At 30.5% G+C, this 7,435-nt stretch overlaps 1 long non-coding RNA gene across 2 annotated transcripts; it reads right to left on the reverse strand.

Moving 5' to 3' along the window:
- Positions 1-901: 901 nt before the first annotated feature.
- LOC107901792 (uncharacterized) lies at positions 902-4,861 on the reverse strand. 2 transcript variants are annotated; one of them, XR_001685431.2, is made up of 4 exons: positions 3,483-4,840; positions 3,134-3,382; positions 1,785-1,884; positions 902-1,416 (listed from the first exon to the last, which is right to left on the reverse strand). It is a non-coding gene; the product is annotated as an uncharacterized lncRNA (long non-coding RNA). The 2 variants fall into 2 exon arrangements; XR_001685430.2 differs by having other exon boundaries at positions 937-1,416; positions 3,117-3,382; positions 3,483-4,861.
- Positions 4,862-7,435: the final 2,574 nt, after the last annotated feature.

A 7,435-nucleotide genomic window follows, 5' to 3' on the forward strand; every position in this document is an offset into this window, starting at 1 on the left:
CCGCCCGGATTCTAGTTGTGATTGATAAAGGATCTAGAAGGTTGTTAAGAAGTCTTTTGTATTCAAATTCATCCATTTATCTAACAAACATATACAAATTAAACTCTTGTCTAACTTGTGTACAGTTAGTTTAGAGAGTTTGGTCAACTAGAGACAGCTTAATGTTGTAAACAATGGGGGTTTCCAAGGATGAGTCCAAAAAAATCAGAATTTTTCTTTTTAGAGTTAGTCAAAATGCGAGCATTTACTACAACAGCAAGTTCAGACAATAGCCACGTGCTTACCGCTAAATTCGAAGTTTGCTTGTAGTCTTAAAGACAACAATATGTTCTATGCTAGTTTCTTAGAACATGTCTTGAGGTTGTAATCACTACACCAAAACAGGCTTTTAGCGGCGTTTTTTGTATAAACGCCGGTAAAAACCAAGATCTTTAGCGGCGCTTTTCTCACAAACGCCGCTATAGGTCATGGTCTATAGTGGCGCTTTTCGCACAAACGCCACTAAAGAATAAACCTTTAGCGGCGCTTCTCAAAAAACGCCGCTAAAAACTTAACCTTTAAAAAAATTTATTTTAATCAAATAATATTTATTTTTATGATAAATATTTTATTTTATTTTATTTTTTAAATTTGAACTTTAAATATACTTTTTAAGGATAAATAAAAAATATTATTTAAATTAAATTTTCTATGAAGATTTTAACTTTAAAACTAAATATAAAAATTAATGAATTTAGTTTTAGAATTTAAAATAATAAACTAATAACACAATTAAAATCCAAAAGTTAGAACTCAAGTTGTCGTAAATATTAAAGTAAAAATAAAAATTAGAACTCAAGTTGTCATAAATATTAAAGTAAAAATAAAAATTTAGAATCAAAACTAAAATAAATAATACATATGAAAAACATGCCTATGACTATACACATTACAAAGTAATAAAAAATACAATGCATTAAATTGTTGAACCTGCCCAGGTACTATCTGACAGCAGAATAACACATTAAATTGTTGGATTAAACATGTAGATTACATACTAATGTAGACCAAAATATTTTCCTTTTCCTTCTACCCTTAAATCTAGAGATAGCAAAAACCAGGGACCTAACACTAGCAAGTTCAAATATATCGCTAAAAGAAACACAGCTTTAGCTCCATCCAAATGTACTTTCGATTCTTAAATTCTGCTTCAATATATTGGATGAATTTCCCCGCTGCATGATGTTAGGTGATCAAACGTAGTACTTTAAAACTGCAAAAGTAAGAAGCAAGCACCCTCACTTGATAATCTGAAGGGTTGTCTTCCTCACCACTTGGTCCTCTAAAAGGGAGCAGCTTAGCTTTAGGTTTCTCTAAAGAGAAAACAACAGGAATTCCACCCTCAATCCCATGATCTTTCCTTAAACGGTGTCTCACCTAGAAGCAAAAATTTGACAAAGAGTAAAGTGAATGATAGCAGGAAATAAACCCCTAAACAATGTCTTCTTAATGCAATAGATAAACAAGAGTAAAATTGGATATCCAAAATAACAAATACAAGCATAAGATATTAAAGTTTTTCCAAACCAAATAAAATCTAATTGGACAAGGCCCCAAAGTAAACACCAATCATAAGATCAGCAACCACCAGAAAACTGCAGTAGCAAGTGTAGATTCAAAAGCCACAGACGCAAAGAGCAATGATAAAAGAAAGAAAACCACAACTCTCCTGTAGGCTGTAGCATTTTAATTTCATAAAGAGTAAATATTGGTTCATCCATAGACTATGGATTAAAGAGATTTACCTAGTCAGTTGCTCAGAAACTATATCATCTGCTAGAAGGCTCAAGCCAGTCATCCCAATATTCCCATTTCCAAGACCAATCGCACATTTGACAGTTGTATCTGATGCAATTTTAATTCCCGGAATAGCAATCAAAGAAATGGAAAGATAACATTTTCACCAATTTACTAGTATCATACAAAAGTTTTGACGAAAGAGAGTTCAAATTTGAACTGAAAATGACATTAAAAATTTAGAATAAACACAGAATCGATAAAGATGATTGCATCTATCAGATCTAGCATGTTTAGCATTTTGCCAGTGTTGTAGGTCAGTTAGAGCATCGAATACAAGCATTAAAATAATAGCATCTTTCATTATGTGTGAGAAGCATACCACAATAAAACAACAATCACCACATCATGCAAGTTTTCTTAGAAGTACAACTTATAGCCAATAGAAAACACCGAAAATCTTTAACTTGGTGATACTGTCACAACAGAAATCAAGACTCAACACAGCCATATCTTTAACTCAATCTTCTATCTTCTCACAAGAAATCGACTAATCTCCCAAAATTTGCAGCCAAACACGAGTGTTAAAGAGAAAAAAAAGATTATGCATTGAAACTAAGAAGAGTTTTCTGTTGCATCCATATATATCTACAACAGTAGTCGAGAGCACCCAGCGCCAACACTGACCCACAATAGACAAGGCAATGAGTAAAAAACAACAAGAATAATGTAACTATACAGAGTATTATGGTAACAGGAAAATAATTGGAAAGTATAAAAAAAATCAAACAAAATAAAGGAAATATCTACTGAATGATAAATATTACAACAATTATAAGCTGGCACATGCTCAATTGATATTTCTTTGATAAATGAAATTATTACTTGACTCCCAAATCCTCATCTCTTATGTTCAGATAAGAAACTTGTGTGCACAAGATTCATAAAATCATACAAGCAAAACATCAATCAAATCCCTAAATTGAGCACTGAAGATTTCATTAATAAATTAAATTATAACTCGACTCCCAAATTCTCATCTCTTTTGTCAGATAACAAACTTCATGATACAGAAGGGTATCAAAAGTGATATAACACTCATGGTAACAATTATCAGTCTAACTATTAAAGAAAGACGAAAAAAAAGCATATGCATACAACACTCATAGTAACCCTTAGAAAAAAAGGGCATTATGTGCTATATAACGAAAGCATAAACTTCATTTACTTTTCAATTTTCATGATCTGTAAATGGCATAAAATCCAGACCTTAATGGCATAAAACAATAGAACTACGTACTATTAGCAGAAAGCAGATTATAAAAGAACATTCTACATACCAGTCAGTTCTACATACCAGTCAGCAAAATCACCCCAAAAGAAATCATATATTTCTCTCCCAACGTCCTCAAAGAAAAATTTGTTATAACTCTCAGTGACAGCATCAATAAGCATATGCAGTTTTGAGACTTGAAAAATGAACAATAGTACTCAAGTAACTTCTCTGTAGCATTCAGAAAAAGAATAATCAGGGTATGTATGAATGCTCATATCAATGCTCCAGTTACGCAGCTATCCTTATGTCCAGCAGTATCATGGCAGTCCCCTATAAGTATCCACGACTAGAAAAGTTAACAAAGTCCACCTTAAAGCAATACTGACATTGCCAAAATCTGAACATGAAAATAAGATGACCTTAAACTTACTGCAGTATTTATAATTACACTTGAAATCTGGGGTGTCAACATAGTGTAAGGGACTAGACCAGTGATAGTGCCACCTTACATCATCAGCCTAGGAGCATACAGATGCAAGCTCACCTCTAGCGGAATCAGGGAGCAGTTCCTTTACTGTAGCCAAAAGCATCTTTAGTAAGATATTCCTGAAGGATCACAAACAGCAAAATCAGATGAAATTGTCATCATCTTCTGATTCATAATCAGTTGATGCAAAATATCATACTCTCAAGAAATGAATGCTTCATATAAAATTCTTGGTTACAAATGCACAAAATAATTAAAACACATACTCGAAAATCAAACAAAAGAACCAACCCAAATCCCTGAATGTTCAATTATTAAGCTGGTTCCATCATGAACACTAAAGCTCAATCTTATTAAATAACAAATAATAGATTAAATTTCCTTAATCAAGATAAATGATTTTATGGTTCAAAACATTTGGAGAGTCTATATACTACACAAGAATAATTTAAAAAAAAAAAGGAAAAGAAGTCTCATCTCAACTATCTTCCAAACAGCAAAATGACCGTCCTTTCCCCAACCAAACACCCCATGAAGCAGTTGCATAAGAACAAGCAGCCTTCCGACCCATAGTAGCTCATGCCAACCCATTCTTCTAAAACCCATTAATTGAATTCTGTAAAGTTTCATAAGCCAACTTTTTTATTTGTGTTTAGGAAGAAAAATAAATATTTTTCAGGTTGAGTTTATTAGAAGATGAAGAAACAAGCAATAACGGAACAAAAAGATAAAAACCCCTTTTGATCCATAATAATCTTATTTTTAATTTGGAAAATATCAAATCAATCCAAACCTAAGATTGCTTAAGGTATCAATTAAAAAAATTAAAAAATTTCAGAAGAACTGAAAACATCAATGAAAACCCCAATTTTCTAAACACCAAATCAACATAAACTAGAATTCGAAGAAAAGAGAAAATAAATTGCAGAAGATCTAGAAATTAAAGAAAAACACAAAAATAAACAGCCAATGAGAAAATTAAAAAAAACACAATGTCGATTAAGACTGAGAAAGGATTGATATTTTATTCAATGTAAGGAGCAGCTAAAATAGAAGAACAAGGGACGAGATTTTGGGATTTCCTGCAACGAAGAGACTGAGAAAGAAAAGGACGTCGTCTGGTAGAGAGATGGAAAGCTGGGTTCCTTTGAAAGGGTCAGGTGAAGAGGAACGAGAGAAAGGGAGAGGGGAAAGGGCAAAGGGCAAAGGGTAATAGGAGAAAGGACTTGGTGAATGGAAATGGAACAGTATCAAAACAAAGTTCAAAACATTGTCCGCCATGGGAAGATTTCATGGGGGAAAATTTGGGTAAAATGTCTTGATTTTGCAAAGTAAAATAATTTTTTGCGGCGTTTTTTATTGCTTATTTTTTACGGCGTTTTTCACGAAAAATTATTTTTTTATTAGTTAAGTAATTTTATAAAATATTTATTATTATTATTTTTTATAAATTAAATTTTTATAAAAAAACTAAGTACTATCAAAATATAATATTTAAATATATCAAATGGATTAAACCATTTAATTTAAATTTAGATTAAATATTTTTAAATATAAAAATATTAATTAATTGTATAAAATTTTATCATTTATCAAATCTAAAGTAAACCTTAAATCCTAAACCATTTAATATATATAAAATTGATCTATTATCTCTTAAATAATTTAAACTATAATAATAATTTTAATATATTAAAATTAATATTATCTCTTTTACAATTATATAAGAAATTATTTAATATATAAATTAAAAAAACACTAATTAATATAAACCTTAAAACCTCTAACTTCTATCTCATAAACCCTAAATCATAAAACACAAACCCTAAACCCCTAACCCCTCTTTTACAATTATATATGAACTTAATTAATATATAAATTAAAAAATACTAATTAATCTAAACCTTAAACCCTAACCCGACCCTGAATCTCTAAACCCTAAGTCACTCACTCTTAACCTCTAACCCCAAACCCCTAACTACTAACATTTAATATATAAATTAAAAACACTAATTAATCTAAACCCTAAACTCTAACTTGATATCGAATCTATAAACCCTAAATCCTTAACTCTTAATCTCTAACCCCTAACCCTTAAACCAGAATCCCTAATCCATAATCCCTAATTCCATAATCTATAAACCTTAAAATTGTAACTCCTAAACCGGCCTTAAATCCTAAATTAACCATATACCTTAAACCATATATATTAAACCCTAAACTATAATGATAATTAATTAAATATTTTAAAATTAATACTATCGTATCTTTTACAATTATATATGAAAATATTTAATATATAAATTAAAAATCAATCAGTCATGTACCCAAAAAATTTTAAAATTATTTTAAATAATAGTATTTTAATTTTTCTGTTTTTAACAATTATTTTTCTATGTTTTTTATTTCAATTTATTTCTACGTGTCATTATTTCAAATTTATCCATTTTTAACAAATATTCAATTAAAAATAAATTTAATTTTAATTAATATAAATAAACAAATTAAATAGTAAATAGACAGGTAAAATGTTTTTGCGGCGCTTTATAAAAACGCCGCTAAAAGCCTGAGCATTAGCGGCGCTTTTTCAAAAATACCGTTAAAAGCCTGAGCATTAGCGGCGCTTTTTCAAAAACGCCGCTAAAGCCCCAAAAGGTCAAAAAACGGTTTCGTTGGGCTTAGGTTTTTTGCGGCATTTTTCCAAAAAATGCCGCTAATGGTCATTTTTAGTGGCCTTTTTTGTCCAAACGCCACTAAAAATGCCGTTAAAAGCCTGTTTTGGTGTAGTGAATGGTGGGTTCTCACAAAGCCACTACAAGGATTTTCTACAAGGCAAGGAAGAAAAAAAGGATGGGGTTTAAGGCTAATAAAACACTAGCCTTAATTTGTGAATCCTAGTCTAAGCCACAAGTGAGAGAGTTAATAAATATAGCCTATAGTTTCAATATATTGCAAATTTGTTAGATGTTATTTCTTAAAGAATGATCATATAAATAAAGTGAGCTAACTTCATGTTCATTTATTAATAAACGGAGCGTGGGACCATCTTCCTATCTTATTTTATAAAATATTGCCTTCATAAATAATATGAAACTCACATGAGCTTCGATGGTGTAAAACCATTTTTTCCAACATTTCAAGTACACATTCTTTCGGTCTAAGTTGGTGGTGGAACATTTTCAAAATATTTATAATGTTCCAATAGTTATAATTTAAAAGTTATAAGTGGTCCAAAAAATAATGTCATTTGGTAATTAAGCAGAAGTTATCACTATTCATAGTGATCAGTTATATATCTTGTTATCAAAAGTTACATCACTTAATTAATAAAGAAGGGTCATAATTATTCAAGTTGATACCTATTTAATAATTATGTTTGTGGGTAAAGATATGACTATTCGTTTGGGTAGTTATGTCCCTATGAGGAGACATGAGACCTCCTATAAATAGGAGAGAAATTTCATTTGTTGGATATACCTAGAAACATAGAAAAAAGTTTCTTTCTAATCTTCCACCATCTTATATATTCTTAGATTGTTCTATAAAGAATTACTGCAGAAATTCTTTATAGAAATTGATATCCTTGTTATGCTTCATTTAGTGCTCAATGAATTGTTTCCGTCAGTGCAAAACGTAGATAGTCATTAGGCTTCACTATATCCTCGAGGTTTATTTGCCAGTAACTCTTTTGCACACCATATATAGGTGGGGTGAATAGAATCTTAAAGAAAGTGTCATTGATACACGCCTTGAAGCCTTTGTTAATTTGTCATAAGTATATTTTCATCCCCACTCACCAACAATTTTAAGGTTCTAATTTTGCAATTTATGAGAAATTAAGAAGGCTTGTCTATTTACTACACATTCACATGCCACTACATGCATGATACTATAAG

This window comes from Gossypium hirsutum, chromosome D06, assembly GCF_007990345.1.
Source record: "Gossypium hirsutum isolate 1008001.06 chromosome D06, Gossypium_hirsutum_v2.1, whole genome shotgun sequence".
NCBI classification, from domain to species: domain Eukaryota; kingdom Viridiplantae; phylum Streptophyta; class Magnoliopsida; order Malvales; family Malvaceae; genus Gossypium; species Gossypium hirsutum.